Source organism: Haliotis rufescens, unplaced genomic scaffold (genome assembly GCF_023055435.1).
Source record: "Haliotis rufescens isolate VD_foot unplaced genomic scaffold, xgHalRufe1.0.p SCAF_46, whole genome shotgun sequence".
Taxonomy (NCBI): domain Eukaryota; kingdom Metazoa; phylum Mollusca; class Gastropoda; order Lepetellida; family Haliotidae; genus Haliotis; species Haliotis rufescens.
In genome coordinates, this window is record NW_025964179.1 from 341,345 (window position 1) to 356,098 (window position 14,754).

General features: G+C 39.9%; 1 protein-coding gene across 1 annotated transcript in view; it reads right to left on the bottom strand.

Moving 5' to 3' along the window:
* The window catches only part of LOC124148714 (transmembrane protein 198-like), a 111,980-nt gene that overhangs the window by 80,356 nt on the left and 16,870 nt on the right, over window positions 1-14,754 (bottom strand). The gene's annotated exons all lie outside the window — the stretch shown is intronic.

Below are 14,754 nucleotides of genomic sequence, written 5' to 3' on the forward strand. Positions count from 1 at the left end.
CCGAAAACAGTCAGATGTTATAACAGTGTATCCTTATTTAAAGATGAAAAGATTGTGAGCGGTTTAGAAATGTTTCTATTAACTGGGTTAATTAATCGAAATGCATTAGGGCATGGTAACTAATAGTGCATGATCCTGTGTTGATCATTTTGGTAGCAGATCTATTCACTGAGGGCTTCCCTAGTTCATCTCAAAGGAGTTAAGGTTGAAATTATAAAAATATATATTTCTTTCTTTTTTAATGATACTTTACCTCTGTTTACAGACAGGTGAGTGAGTAGATGAGTGTGTGGATGGGTGAGTAGATGGGTGAGTGGGTGGGTGAGTAGATGGGTGAGTGAGTAGATGGGTGAGTGAGTAGATTGGTGAGTGAGTAGATGGGTGTGTGGATGGGTGAGTAGATGGGTGAGTGGGTGGGTGAGTGGATCAGTCAGTAGATGGGTGTGTGGATGGGTGAGTGGGTGGGTGAGTAGATGGGTGAGTGGGTGGGTGAGTAGATGGGTGAGTGAGTAGATGCGTGTGTGGATGGGTGAGTAGATGGGTGAGTGAGTAGATGGGTGAGTGAGTAGATTGGTGAGTGAGTAGATGGGTGTGTGGATGGGTGAGTAGATGGGTGAGTGGGTGGGTGAGTGGATCGGTCAGTAGATGGGTGTGTGGATGGGTGAGTGGGTGGGTGAGTAGATGGGTGAGTGGGTGGGTGAGTAGATGGGTGAGTGAGTAGATGTGTGAGTAGATGGGTGAGTGGGTGGGTGAGTAGATGGGTGAGTAGATGAGTGAGTGGGTGGGTGAGTATTTGGATGAGTGAGAGAGAAGGATTATTAGAGAGTGAATGATGGTTGAGGGATGGAAAGTGAGTGAATGAGTGAGTGAGTTTTGAGGGATTGAGTGTGAGTGAGTGAATGTTGAGGGAATGAGTGTGAGTGAGGGTTGAGTTATTGTGTGTGAGTTAAGGTCGAGGGATTGTGAATGTTAGGAAGGAAGGAATGTGAGTGCCAGGGGAAGGAAGGAGGGAGGGTTGTGTGTGAGATTGTGTGTGAGGGAGGGTTGTGTGTGAGATTGTGTGTGAGGGAGGGGTGTGTGCGAGATTGTGTGTGAGGAAGGGATGTGTGCGAGATTGTATGTGAGGGAGGGGTGAGGGAGGGGTGTGTGCAAGATTGTGTGTGAGGGAGGGTTGTGTGCGAGATTATGTGTGAGGGAGGGGTGTGTGCGAGATTGTGTGTGAGGAAGGGATGTGGGCGAGATTGTATGTGAGGGGGGGGTGAGGGAGGGTTGTGTGCGAGATTATGTGTGAGGGAGGGTTGTGTGTGAGATTGTGTGTGAGGGAGGGGTAAGGGAGGGGTGTGTGCGAGATTGTGTGTGAGGGAGGGGTGTGTGCGAAATTGTGTGTGAGGGAGGGTTGTGTGCGAGATTGTGTGTGAGGGAGGGGTGTGTGCGAGATTGTGTGTGAGGAAGGGATGTGTGCGAGATTGTATGTGAGGGAGGGGTGTGTGCGAGATTGTGTGTGAGGGAGGGATGTGTGTTGTTGTTGATTGATTGTTGTTTAACACCGCACTCAGCAATATTCCAGCTATATGACGGCAGTCTGTAAACAATGGATTCTGGACCAGACAATCCAGTAATTGATATCATGAGCATGGATCCACGCAATTGGGATACGATGACATGCATCAACCAAGTCATCGAGCCTGACCAACCGATCCTGTTAGTCGCCTCTTACGACAAGCATAGTCACCATTTACGGCAAGCATGGGTTGCTGAAGACCTATTCTACCCGGGGTGAGTGAGAGAAGGATTGAGTAAGTGAGGGCAGAGTGTGTGAGAGGTGGGGAGTGGGGGAGGGAGGAGGGGGAGATTGTGAGTGAGGAAGGCAGGAATGAGTGAGGATTTGTGAGTGAGTGTGGGGGGTCAGGGAGGAAGGAGTGAGAGAAAGGATTGGGAGGGAGGCAGGAATGGCGAGATGCACTTTTCATTGACTTTTTAGGTGAGATATTGAAATTTTACAGACAAACAACCATCTGATCTTCAATGGTTAATAATCAATTGACAAATGTTTCCCAAAAATCATCACTGAACAAAAAGAAATAAGAAACAATGAAAATTTTAAGATAACAATACAGACTCAATTTGTAATAATCAAATAATATACCACACAGTGACCAAATCCTACCCATTGTTCTAAAACTCTTCTCTGAAGTCAGATCTATAAAACAGAACTTGGTAAACATATTAACACAATTCCTCCCAACAAAATCGTTAAAAGCTATGACAGCATGACAGACTCATGGAGCCATTGATGATTCTTCCGTTACGAATACAGTGCATCTGGTGCAGTTCTCATGCTATGTGTCTCATAGTAATATGCATCTAACAGACATGTCAAATGCCAAATGATTTCCTGATAGGTTTGTTACTAATTAAATAAAAATTGGTATTACTCTAAATATAAGTTCACATTAAACAAAAACATTTCACACCAACCAACCATGGTTTATGAAACAGTTTGTATGTTTGTTGTTTAACGCCGCACTCAGAAATATTCCAGCTATATGACAGCGGTCTGTAAACCAGAAAATCCAGTGATTGACATCATGAGCTTCGATCCATGCAATTTGGATACGATGACGTGCAACAACCCAGTCAGCGAACCTGACCACCCGATCCCGTAAGTCACATCTTACGACAAGCATGGGTTACTGAAGACCTATTCTACCCCTGATTTTCACATGTCTTATAAAACAGAATCCCTGAACCAAATAACATTAGAAGAAGAGACTAAACATTTTTCAGATCAATAATCCCTATTGGTAGGGAATATAAACCATTTCTGACCAATCACACATTCAAGAACCATCAATATCAATATCAAGACGTATTCATCATCATCGTTATCCAGTCCATCACTCTTCCTGACAAGCTATTATCCCATAACTAACATATAATCTCTCGTATCAATATTGACATATTGATGACAATGGTCTGTGTAAGGGCAAGACACACCAGGCTTGCCTCACTCAGTGGGCTCAATCTGATTCAGGTGATCCAAGGTGAGAATGACAAGGGTTAATTCAGAGAGCTAAGTCAATATTTTGTAAGATAAGCTGGGGGCTTGTAATAACAGGTGATTATGAAGGACAATCATACATCAATCAACTCGAGTCCGAAATAGCTAGTCATATTATTAGCTTATTGAGTGTCGAATCACTTCATTGACCCAGATAACTCTTGGCTCTTTTCCTTCTGGCCAGAAACCATTGACTCAAATGACTAAGCTCTCTCTTTTTGTTAGCACAATTGTTTTAAGATTACAATTGTATTTAACAATTGATTACAGATAGAGGATTGAAGTATATATATTCCAAAACATCTTGGTTCAGTATCTTAACTCGCATTTATGGTTTATCACAATTGTTTTTTGGTTTCTTAAAATCATGCCTTGACTGAAAGAAATGTCACAGGTTGAAAAATGAGGTCATCATATTTCAATTAATCCTTGTAATCAGATACTGAAAAATATTTAGATAAGCAGCTGAAATATAAAGAAAATAGTGAGAAGGGGTTTTCAGAGCTTTGAACAGTATTTTGATTATATCAGTGTTTCATCATAATGTGGGTAAATAGTCCACATTTATGCAGGTCCGAGATGTTTACCACTTTGCTGAAACCCACAAGCATGATACTATCATGATATAACATTTATACTAAGTTTTCATATAATAATTAGATTCACAGCAAGGGCTTTTATAAGTTATCATTGTGTAATATTTATACAATGATAACTTATAAAAGCCCTTGCTGTGAATCTGATTATTATATGTAATCTTAGTATAAATGTTATATCATGATAATACTGAGGTAAACGTAGGACTTGAAACACTGACCAAGGGCTCCTGCTGCATTGTCTTAGACCACAATTCAAAGCTGAAGTAAGGCAACATGACTTTTTTTTAAACTTTCATTTTTTGTTATCCAATTAGCTTGGGCTGGTTGAAATAAAAAAAATACAAATACAATAAAAAATAATTATAACAACATGTATATATATTTCTCGGAAGGCTTTGTTGTCTTTATAACAGGACTGCAGCAGTAGCCAGAGACTACATACAAACCATTTGACCAAATGTTATCTAAAAAGTTAATGGTTACCATGGTTACAGCATTTTAAAAAAGTTTTGCTAAAAAGCATTTTTATCTTTCTACTCCATCAAACATGTAGAGACAAAAAATAATAAAAATTAAAAACATTTTTATATCATTTTCTGATTGTGGATTTTGGTTCCGGTTCTTTAAAATTTATAAACTGACAAACTAGAAAAGTACGTGTCTCCTCAATTACAAATATCTCAAATTAACCATGCAACTACATCAGCTTGTTTATAACTGACCTATTTCCAAAACACTTTCACCACTGAATGCAGAAACCATCAGCGCAATTATGTTAGCTTGTTAACGAAACTAACACCAAAAAGCACTCCGAAACTGGTCAATGGCAATTCTTTCTCCCAACCGGAGCAAGATGCATGATGGCCAATGGCCAAAACAGATCCATGGGCTATCCCTGGCACTACTTCCTCCCATCCATACCAAGGATGATGACTGTTGCCGCCCATCTCGGGAGGAGAACAATGAACAAGAGATGAGACCCAGTATACACACCATGGGAGTCAGCATCCATACCTTGTCCCTGTAACCTATTTCTGACATGCACTAATCATCCCACCAAGACTCCGGAAACAAGGAGCCTGATTAGTTCGGCATATGTTTGCTTTCCCAGCTGACCTATTTATTAAAGCCCAAGTTTAGAATGGCAGTCAGGTAACTTGTTAACTTGTTAACCATACTTGTATAAGTACAGTCATTTAGTTATATATAGTGCATATTGGAAATTTGTATTTCGAACCCTCTTGTTCCATTGCATAACCACATTTTAAGGATGAAAATGAACGAGTTTATTTCTATTCCTTGAAGCTGACACTATATACTGGTATATATCAGCATATGCTCTTAGCTTGAAGTTAAAACATTCTTTAATTAGATTATCAGTTAATTGAATTGAAAAGAAAAAAAAATCACACAAACTGTCATGGAAAGTTTCAAAAATATTGAATTAAACTTTTGATTTTTCAGTTAAAACAGGTATAATTAACACAAATTGTCTGCTGTCAACTGTTTGTTCGTTTAATACTGCACTCAGCAATATTCCAGCTATATGACGGCAGCCTGGTAATAATCAAGTCTGCACCAGACAATCCAGTGATTGATATTGTGAGCAACGTTCCACGTCGTTGGGTTGACGACACACCATCAACCAAGCTGGAAAATCCACTCCATTTTGTCGCCTCTTACAACCAGCACAGATTGCTGGGGACCTATTCTACTCTGGACTCCCCAAGGGGCTGCTAAACTAAAGTAACAAATATGATCATAGATTCCTGAGTCAGAGCGACCCATGTCATTCAGAAATCGGGGGTCATGAATTTTGTTCTGGGAATCAATGATCTGTAGAACTGATGTCAGAGGGACCCCTATATTATTCAGAAATTGAGACTCATATATTTTTGTCCGGGGATCAGTGATTTGAGGCTGCTGGAAATATGAAGAACTGAAGAGTTGTCTGTTTTCCATATGGCTGTAGTTTCAAATTGTGTCATTATTTTCAATTACCATTTCTTCCAGCCACGAACCACCTGCTGGGACATCAGTCTCAAGTAATTCAAAGCAAATTACATGGATAGGAAAAAAGCACTGCCTGTTAGCCTAACCAGTTTTTCTCAGGGATTGTTCAGAATATCTAATTTCTGGGTAGGAAAGAGTTGGTTGGCTGGTTGTTTGTTGTTTAACGCTGCACTCAGCAATATTCCAGCTGTAAATAATCGAGTCTGGACCAGACAATCGAGTGATTGATATCATGAGCATCGATCGACACAATTGGGATCGATGACCGTGCATCAACCAAGTCAGCAAGCCTGACCACCCGATCCTGTTAGTCGCCTTTTACGACAAGCATAGTTGCCTTTTACAGCAAGCATGGGTTGCTGAAGACCTATTCTACCCCGGATCTTCACGGGTCGGGTAGGATAGAGCGAAAGGTGTGGAGGGTGAAGGGTGAAAAGAGGAGTGTGCCATGTGTGTGTTGTTAAACATATATGTCTAGCTCAATTCTATCAATATTATTGCGATACTTAATTTGCACAGTTTCTGGGTCGGCTTACAAGATGACCTATCAACTTTGTTCTTTGTTGTTTAACGCCGCACTCAGCATCCTGTATTTAATCAAGTCTGGACCAGACAATCGAGTGATTGATATTATGAGCAACAGTCCTCTCATTAGGAGAACGATGACATGCTATTGAACCAAGTCACCGAGCCTGACCACCTGATCCATTTGGTCGCCCCTCACAACCAACATAGGTTGCTGGGGACCTATTCTAACCCAGAATCCCCACAGGAGCTTTGGGTAATGTAACCTGTTTAATTTCTTAATTTTGTATTTCTTTCACCTGCCCACTGGAGATGAAACACAAAGCACATGGCTGTTCTTGGTAGCGAACATGTTGCTATGTTCCTAAAAAATATACCACTGAAACAGAACATCACTGATTCTTCTGAGAATGGTAAACGCCTTGTAACCTAATACAAACCATCTTCTTCCAGACAAACTCACACGACCAAAACAACTTCCACTTTATCCAAACGAATATGGACAAAGATATATTTTCTTGACCAAAATAACGTCTCAAACAGTTTTTTTCCTGTCAAACAGTCAAGGAACTTTTCTTCTGTCCATTGTCCATACACGACACGACAACAGGTAAACCTTCTTAAACATAGTGGTGTTAAAATATTTACCTGTGCATTTCTTTTCCCCCTAACCACATACAGGTTACTATCCTGTGTGTGATCAACCACGGCCGTTCACAGAAGGCATCAAGTTTGTCGTATACTTAGTGGCCATCTTTCTACCACCGACACATGTGCTTCGTGGACCAAACATGCCTTTTCCAGAATTCGGGTTGTAGGTGTTCTGACTTTTAACACGTTACAGACCTAACTTGGCCGTGAAATAAATCATGTTTAATATAGATAAACACGATATTGTTATCCTTGGCCCAGACATTCTTCCCAGTGCTTGAGAAATCATGTAAACAAAGCTTGTGTTGGGGGATGTTTTTAAATGCACAAATATATTCATAAAAATCATTTACTTTTCAATATCATATTGGGGCGGTTGGGTAGCCTAGTGGTTAAAGCGTTCACTCGTCACGCCGAAGACATGGGTACATGGGTACAATGTGTGAAGCCGATTTCTGGTGTCCCCTGCCTTGATATTGCTGGAATATTGCTAAAAGCGGAGTAAAACCATACTCACTCACTCACTCAACATCACATTAAAATGTTTATTACTTTTTATGGCTTGTTGCAATGTTAGAAAGGGAGCCTTACTTCATGCCAGTCCAAGACTTGAAACTAACAATGGACAGCTTATGTTTTCTAAAGATTATCCTTTTTTATGAGGACATGGGTAGCCCAGTCGTCTACGACGCTGCATTTTGGTGAGTTCATCCCTTGGCGTGCCAGAAATCTGTGACCATGGGTTTCACAAACAAACGTCGAAGACCTGCATCTCTTCAGGATTTCTCCTAACAACAAGCCTACACATTGCGATACACCTGAAGTATTGTTCACAGCAGTGTTCTCCGATTATTAAAACGTTGGTTGCAGTGCTGGGTACATTTATTGATGGTTTTTTATTATCTACAAAACATCTGTGCATAAGATGAAAGCAAACTGAAATTATTATCATAATTAATATATATTTGGTTGCTGGTAGAAACATTGGATTTGGGCATTTATTTTGGTGAATATGGTAAATGGTTTCAAGGAAAAAACTCAGTCGTTAACCAACAAATTACATACAGAAAACTATGTTTATAACGAACACTCTTATTACAACTGACCGATATAACAAACTTATTTTTAGTCCCGGACATTTGCAGTATATATGCTGTATACATGCTTATAATGAACTATGGTTATTACAAACTAAAATTAGTGGTCCATTAGTGTTCATTTTAACCATAGTATACTGTACATACCGCACATGTGGTGATTAAAATGTGGGCGGGGCAGTCACAACCAATCCATATGACCATGTGTGACATTTAGTGTAAATGTTCATTTTTACATTTTGTTTGTATTGTTATTCCAATCTTGTTAATCAATACAAAACCCTGAGACAAAGTGTATTGATACATATTGATTTTCAGCCACATGAGGCACATATCCAGTCTGGTTCCACCTACTGTAGCCTCCAGTCACGCAGTCATCAGACTCACTAATAGAAGTACAATATTATTTTCCACAAATAGCCAGGTTATCAGATTATCCATGTCTACATTATATCCCAGAATGTGAGATTCTAATGTCTTGGACGCCATGGCAACAAGACAGCGGTAAATGCTGTATACCCTGATAATGTTAGCTTACATCTTCCAAAGATTCATTTTCTACGAGCCAATAAGATGGATAAAAGTTCTTCAGAGGAGGCTCAATGGAGATGCAAAGATGAATATGATCATTAACCACACAAATAGACATTATTAGCTGTGCGTGTTTTTGTGTAATAAATATTGTATATTAGTAATAAAATTGTATCATGTAAGCTACTCATACAATTTCCTGATATTGAATACTTACAGAAACAAACAGGGATATTCATCTCTTCATCATATAATTTCATTCCTAAAATAATCGTGGCGTATTTTCACTCACTGATACAACACTTGAAACTGTGTATGAGTACAGTGCTGGAATCTGTAAACCTGATTTGTATTATAACATACACAGTACTGAAGACAGGTAAACCTCCAATGATGGTGGTCCTCACTGGCAAGTAGTTCGAGGGCTGAAATTCTGAACTAGTTCTCAAAAATGCTTCAATTTTGTTATAATTTTGTTGGTTTGTTAATTAACATCGCACTCAGCAATATTCCAGGTATATGACAGCGGTCTGTAATAAATCAAATCTGGACCATCAATTCAGTGATTTACATCATGATCATTGATCCACACAATTGGGATACGATGATATGTATCAACCAAGTCAGCGAGCCTGACCACCCGATCCCGTGTGTCGGCTCTTATGACAAGCTTAGTCACCTTTAACGGTAAGCATGGGTTGCTGAGGACCTATTCTACCCCAGATCTTCACAGGTCCATCAAAATGTAGGTACTCCAAGATTATGTGCATGTTTCAACATGGATACATTTATGGGAACAGGGTGCAACCTGGTTTTGTCTGGTGCAACCAGGTTTTCATGTCAACATGCAGCTGGTGCAAGTTAAATCAAGTTCCTTAAATCAATCCCTGCATTATCAGTCCTGAGACTGAATGTGTTATATTTGCCAGCCATGGGACATTTACTTCAGGACCGCCTCAGTGGTCCAGTGGTAGAGCGTCTGCCCGGAGAACAGAAGGTCAGGGGTCGATCTCCGGCCGCGTCATACCAAAAGACTTTAAAAGATGGTACTTGTTGCTAAAACAAGGACTGGTTGGCTCAGAGTCAGTATCCTGTATCCGAGTGGGGTATTCATGTTAAACTGCGGCATGGTATCTAAGTGTACTTGCACTATAAATCGGAATCAGTCCGGAGTAGTACAAGCAGCAACACACAAACTCACACACACACACACACACACACAAACACACACACACACACACACACACACACACACACACACACACACACACACACACACACACACACACACACACACACACACACACACATGTCGCTATATGAGTGCAATAATCTTGGACGTAACTTTAAACCCAATTTCACCTCACCATTTACTTCACAGCCTTCAATCACAAATGACAGATGTTGTCAGATAGTTAATATTGTATATAGTTTGTTTTTATCATGGAAGTTCTTGAAATAACTTTCCCCAGGATAACTGATGTTTCAGTTTCAAAAACTTAAAACAATTTTGTCATGTGCTGGAAAACCTATCATATTGACAACAAAGCTGACACAACTGAGGAGCAGGAAAGAAAAATAGATGAGTCCTTATCCTGATTGGATATTCTCATACAAAAATAACCATGCTTCCTTTTGTTGGCAAAAGAGTTTAAATAACAAAGCAGTAATTACAGTTTTACTGCAACATACATAACTATAACCTGAGGGAGCAGTTCAAAAGTTTAATGTAAGATAAAAAACTTAATTTTGAACCAGAGTGTGTCAATTTTCTTCACTCAATCTAATACAGATGGAGATTTTGTTAATTGTCAGACTTGAATTGATTTTGAAACATTAACACAGACCTGTTAACCCCACCCCAAACATGATTATGATTATGAATTTTACCCGACATTAAACTTTTGAACTTCTCCCTAAGGATACCAGATGTAGGATTCTGTGCTCAAGGAGAACATGCATAGTCTATATGGTACAATAGATAACATACAATTCCTTCACTCCTTACATCATATTATAAATTGTGGGTTTACTGGTAACCATGGAAACAGAAATAGAATCCTATCCAACACATAGAAATGAATCAGGCCAAGATGAAACTGAAAACTGAAAGTGTGATTACCCCAGTACATATTTTAAGGGAATATTGTCCGAAATACAGTTTGCTAGTCACATTCTGTTGTTTTCATAATAATTTCTTAAATAGTAAAATTCTTTTTCGTCAACATTTTGGTACCAAGACTGTCCAGATGATAATATGTATAGCGGGTACTTAGTTAAGCGTTCTTTGACCAATTGCTGATGCAGTTGGAAGCTAGATTAATTTTCCTCATGAAAAAGTGAATGTCGGACATTTTGTACAAAAACTCTCAGTACTAGGGGAAAAAGGTTGAACAACTCCCACTGTAGGTGATGGAATCTGATTGGTACATGACTTTTAATCGCCACTGGTGGCGCTACGATTGAGTCTTGATTTCCAGCAAGGGTGGAAACTGGACTTATACAGTCAGTTAACGCCCTTGCATCAGGAAGATGGTTTGGATTGGGCTGAAGATTATGCTCCAGAACTTTTCACTGATGAATCGAGATACTGTCTCCTCAAGAAGATGGCATGGTACAGGTCAGTAATGAAATTCTAAATCCCTGGCTTAGACTTGCAATTTACACAACAATATCTACACAGTTTGGATACAAGGGTTAATACACCAATTTTACATACCTACAAGAATCAAACTAACAGATTAATTTGGAAAAAAGAGCAAGCCATGCCAGGGAACAATCACAGAGCTGCTACTAGCTATTAGTATTCAGTGTATATCACTTTCAATGTTTATGTTGAACCAGTCACATTAATATGTCTTGTCAAGATAAACATTCAACTCAAATAAGTGATTGATAAGAAATTTGTGCAATTGGAGTTGTCATGATTGATTTACACTGCTGTGGTTAAAGGTCAGTCTCTGCATGTTCAGGATGACCTAAAAAATAACAAGGGTCCTAATCATTTTTTAAGACATTTTTACTTTTGGCAGTATTTTGGCATAACATAAACAAACAACGGAAAAAGGCGACACTTGTGACGATTTAAGAATTACCTTGCTCAGTTACCTGGTTGTGCAAAACACTTTGGAGGCTGCTAGTCCAAACAGCTCTCACCATCATTTTCAGTTGATTTTAGTGTTTATATGGACTTCTATTAGCTGAGCCTACTAGACTGAATACAATTTTACTAGTCTCGGCTTTGGACTGCAGTGGCTTAAGTCGCAGGCACTGCCACAATTGGATATTGTGACCTGATTGTGGACGTCATGGTACTGAAATCTAAAGGTAGGCCAAATCACAGACTTCCATTCATGATTCTGAAGATAAGTGAGCTGAATAGTAAATCGAAGAGTGAGCGGATGACAGCCTTGTCAGGACAGACTGTTTGTTCCTGCAACTTGAATGAACACTGAAAACTTGAGGAAAATGAAAAAAACAGTGTACACAAACATTGAAACATTAAAATACACAGTAGATGTTTGATAAAAATATATGCACGCAACTCAACCTTGCTCTATAGATGCAGCCTATCAATTTGAATGACAGGAAACGTAGAAATCAAGTTACCCAAACAAATAAAAGCAGCAGGCTCCTGACCTAATCTAAGAATCAGGTTGTTGTGTGTATGTCAACAGATCAGAAAAGGGCACCTGTTTTGTAATGATAGCCATGGTGGGGGTATTGCACAAGTGGCACATGGTGGACAAATGTTTGCAGCTAACAGCTTAACCCTTTATATGTTGCTGTGTCTCAGACATCGAGAACATATTTATTACGAAATATAACATCTCCGAATACCATTTTACCCAAAAGAGAGTGAGTTCTGTTTTACGTCAATTTTAATCAAACCAGAGTTTCAGGTTTGTGTGAGTGAGTGTGTGTGGTTTTAACTATGCCTTGAAAAGAATTTCAGTTATATGACGGCGTGTCAGTTTGAAGTGATGCAGGACTACCAGTTGGTGACACCCACTATGACAGGCATTGAACAGACAAACCAAGAAACAAGCAGATTTAAATCTGTGATTCAAACCCACGCCTAAGGGATGCAACTCTACAGCAGTAAACTGTACCACCTTAGACACCTGGGTTATCTGAGGTCATTCACAAATGTGACAAGGCAATGAAGGAGACATTTCCGGAATTCCAATCCCATTTATCATTTTCAACCAACCAGATTGCAGCACACACTCCCATTCGTTTTACAAAAGTTGTGAGGAAAATATGCATCATCAAATTTGATAATGCAGAAAGTAAACTTGTGTTTCAATAACATGAATCAAAATGGATGGGACTGCCAATTTGCCATGGTCTTGTCCTCCTTTAACCATGCTAATTTCATCTTCCCGAGGCAAGAGAGTTAACTGACTACAAAAGTCCAGTTTCCACCCTTGCCGAAATAGGCTGGTATTATGGAGTTACATTTTGGCTGGACTAACAAGTCCATGCATAGTCCAATCAAAATCGCACACCGAAATCGAAATCTGGTTCGTAAACTGTCGTGCAGATTTCGGTCGATTGCAGGATTTGCAAAGCATTTGCACCGCAAACTCGTTGTCAGCAGATATTTTACAAATCTTTTCATGTTTTTAATCAAGGTACTCACGGGATTTGATGCTTTTCGCGTTGTAAGACCCGTTTTATCACAATATAGATCTTGATTATCGATCAGATCGTCCTAACCGGGCGCCACCATTTTGTGTTAAGCAAACGCAAGTGATACGAGAGGTGGAATCTGATTGGTCCATAGGAGAGGCTTAGAAGGGACATAACTGTTAATAGCCACTGGTGGCGCTACGATCGAGCCCAGTAATTCCAGCTTAGTTCGGCAAGGATGGAAACTGGACTTTTTCAAGTCAGTTAACTCTCTTGCCTCGGGAAGATGGCTAATTTGGACGTCACCATAATTAAAGCTGTATCACTGCAGTCATAACCTCACATTTCAGTCCTAACAGAGACCATCTATTTTATGGACTACCGTCCCAAAGGGGTTCATAAACTTGTGGAGCAAACAGTAGTGTTTCTATATGATTGTATTTTAATTCACACATGCAATTTCTCCTATAAGCCAACATGTGGCTTCAATGGCCCACCAACACATGTTTCTGTTATGTTTTTTCTCTCCAGTGATCTGTCGGTTCTATTGCAAATGTTAACGGCAGTCTGGGAGATGAGGAGGGGTCAAAGGTCAATTGTTGAAATGTCACATGATGACGAGAGGAAGCGTGGAAGGGCGGGAGGTGAACTAACTGAAAATATGACAAAATGGTGAACGTGCTTCACACCTTTTCTCTGGAAGTGGTGGTCTCCTGATGGGACCACTACCAATTACCTCCCCTTGAAACAGGAAAATGAAAAAAAACCAAAAGCAATTGCTGTAAAGCATAACGTCAAAAGCAACCATTTGCAGGGAGCATTCATTATTTTGTCAAATGCTTATAAAAGACTGAATTAATCAGGGTTTTAGTACTTTTACATGAAGCACAATTCCCGTGTATTTCATGCAAAAATTTCCTACACATTCTCGCAAAAGTTTTGATATGAGTCACTATAACTGATAAGAGAGACAATAAAGTTGCTAACATTATGAGCAATGACCTGCTAACAACTGGTGACTGACATCATGAACAGTGATCCCCAAACAACAAGAGGCTGACAGCATGAACAATGACCTGCTAACAACTGGAGGCTTACATCATGAGCAATGACCTGCTAACAACTGGTGACTGACAGCATGAGCAGTGATCCTCAAACAACTGGTGGCTGACAGCATGAACAGTGATCCTCAAACAACTATCGGCTGACAGCATGAACAAAGATCCTCAAACAACTGGTGGCTAACAGCATGAACAATGATCCTCAAACAACTGGTGGCTGACAGCATGAACAGTGATCCTCAAACAACTGGTGGCTGACAGCATGAGCAATGATCTGCTAACAACTGGTGGCTGACAGCATGAACAGTGATCCTCAAACAACTGGTGGCTGACAGCATGAACAGTGATCCTCAAACAACTGGTGACTGACAGCATGAACAGTGATCCTCAAACAACTAGTGGCTGACAGCATGAACAATGATCCTCAAACAACTGGTGGCTGACAGCATGAACAATGATCCTAAAACAACTGGTGGCTGACAGCATGAACAGTGATCCTCAAACAACTGGTGGCTGACAGCATGAGCAATGATCCCCAAACAACTGGAGGCTGATAGCATGAACAGTGATCCTCAAACAAC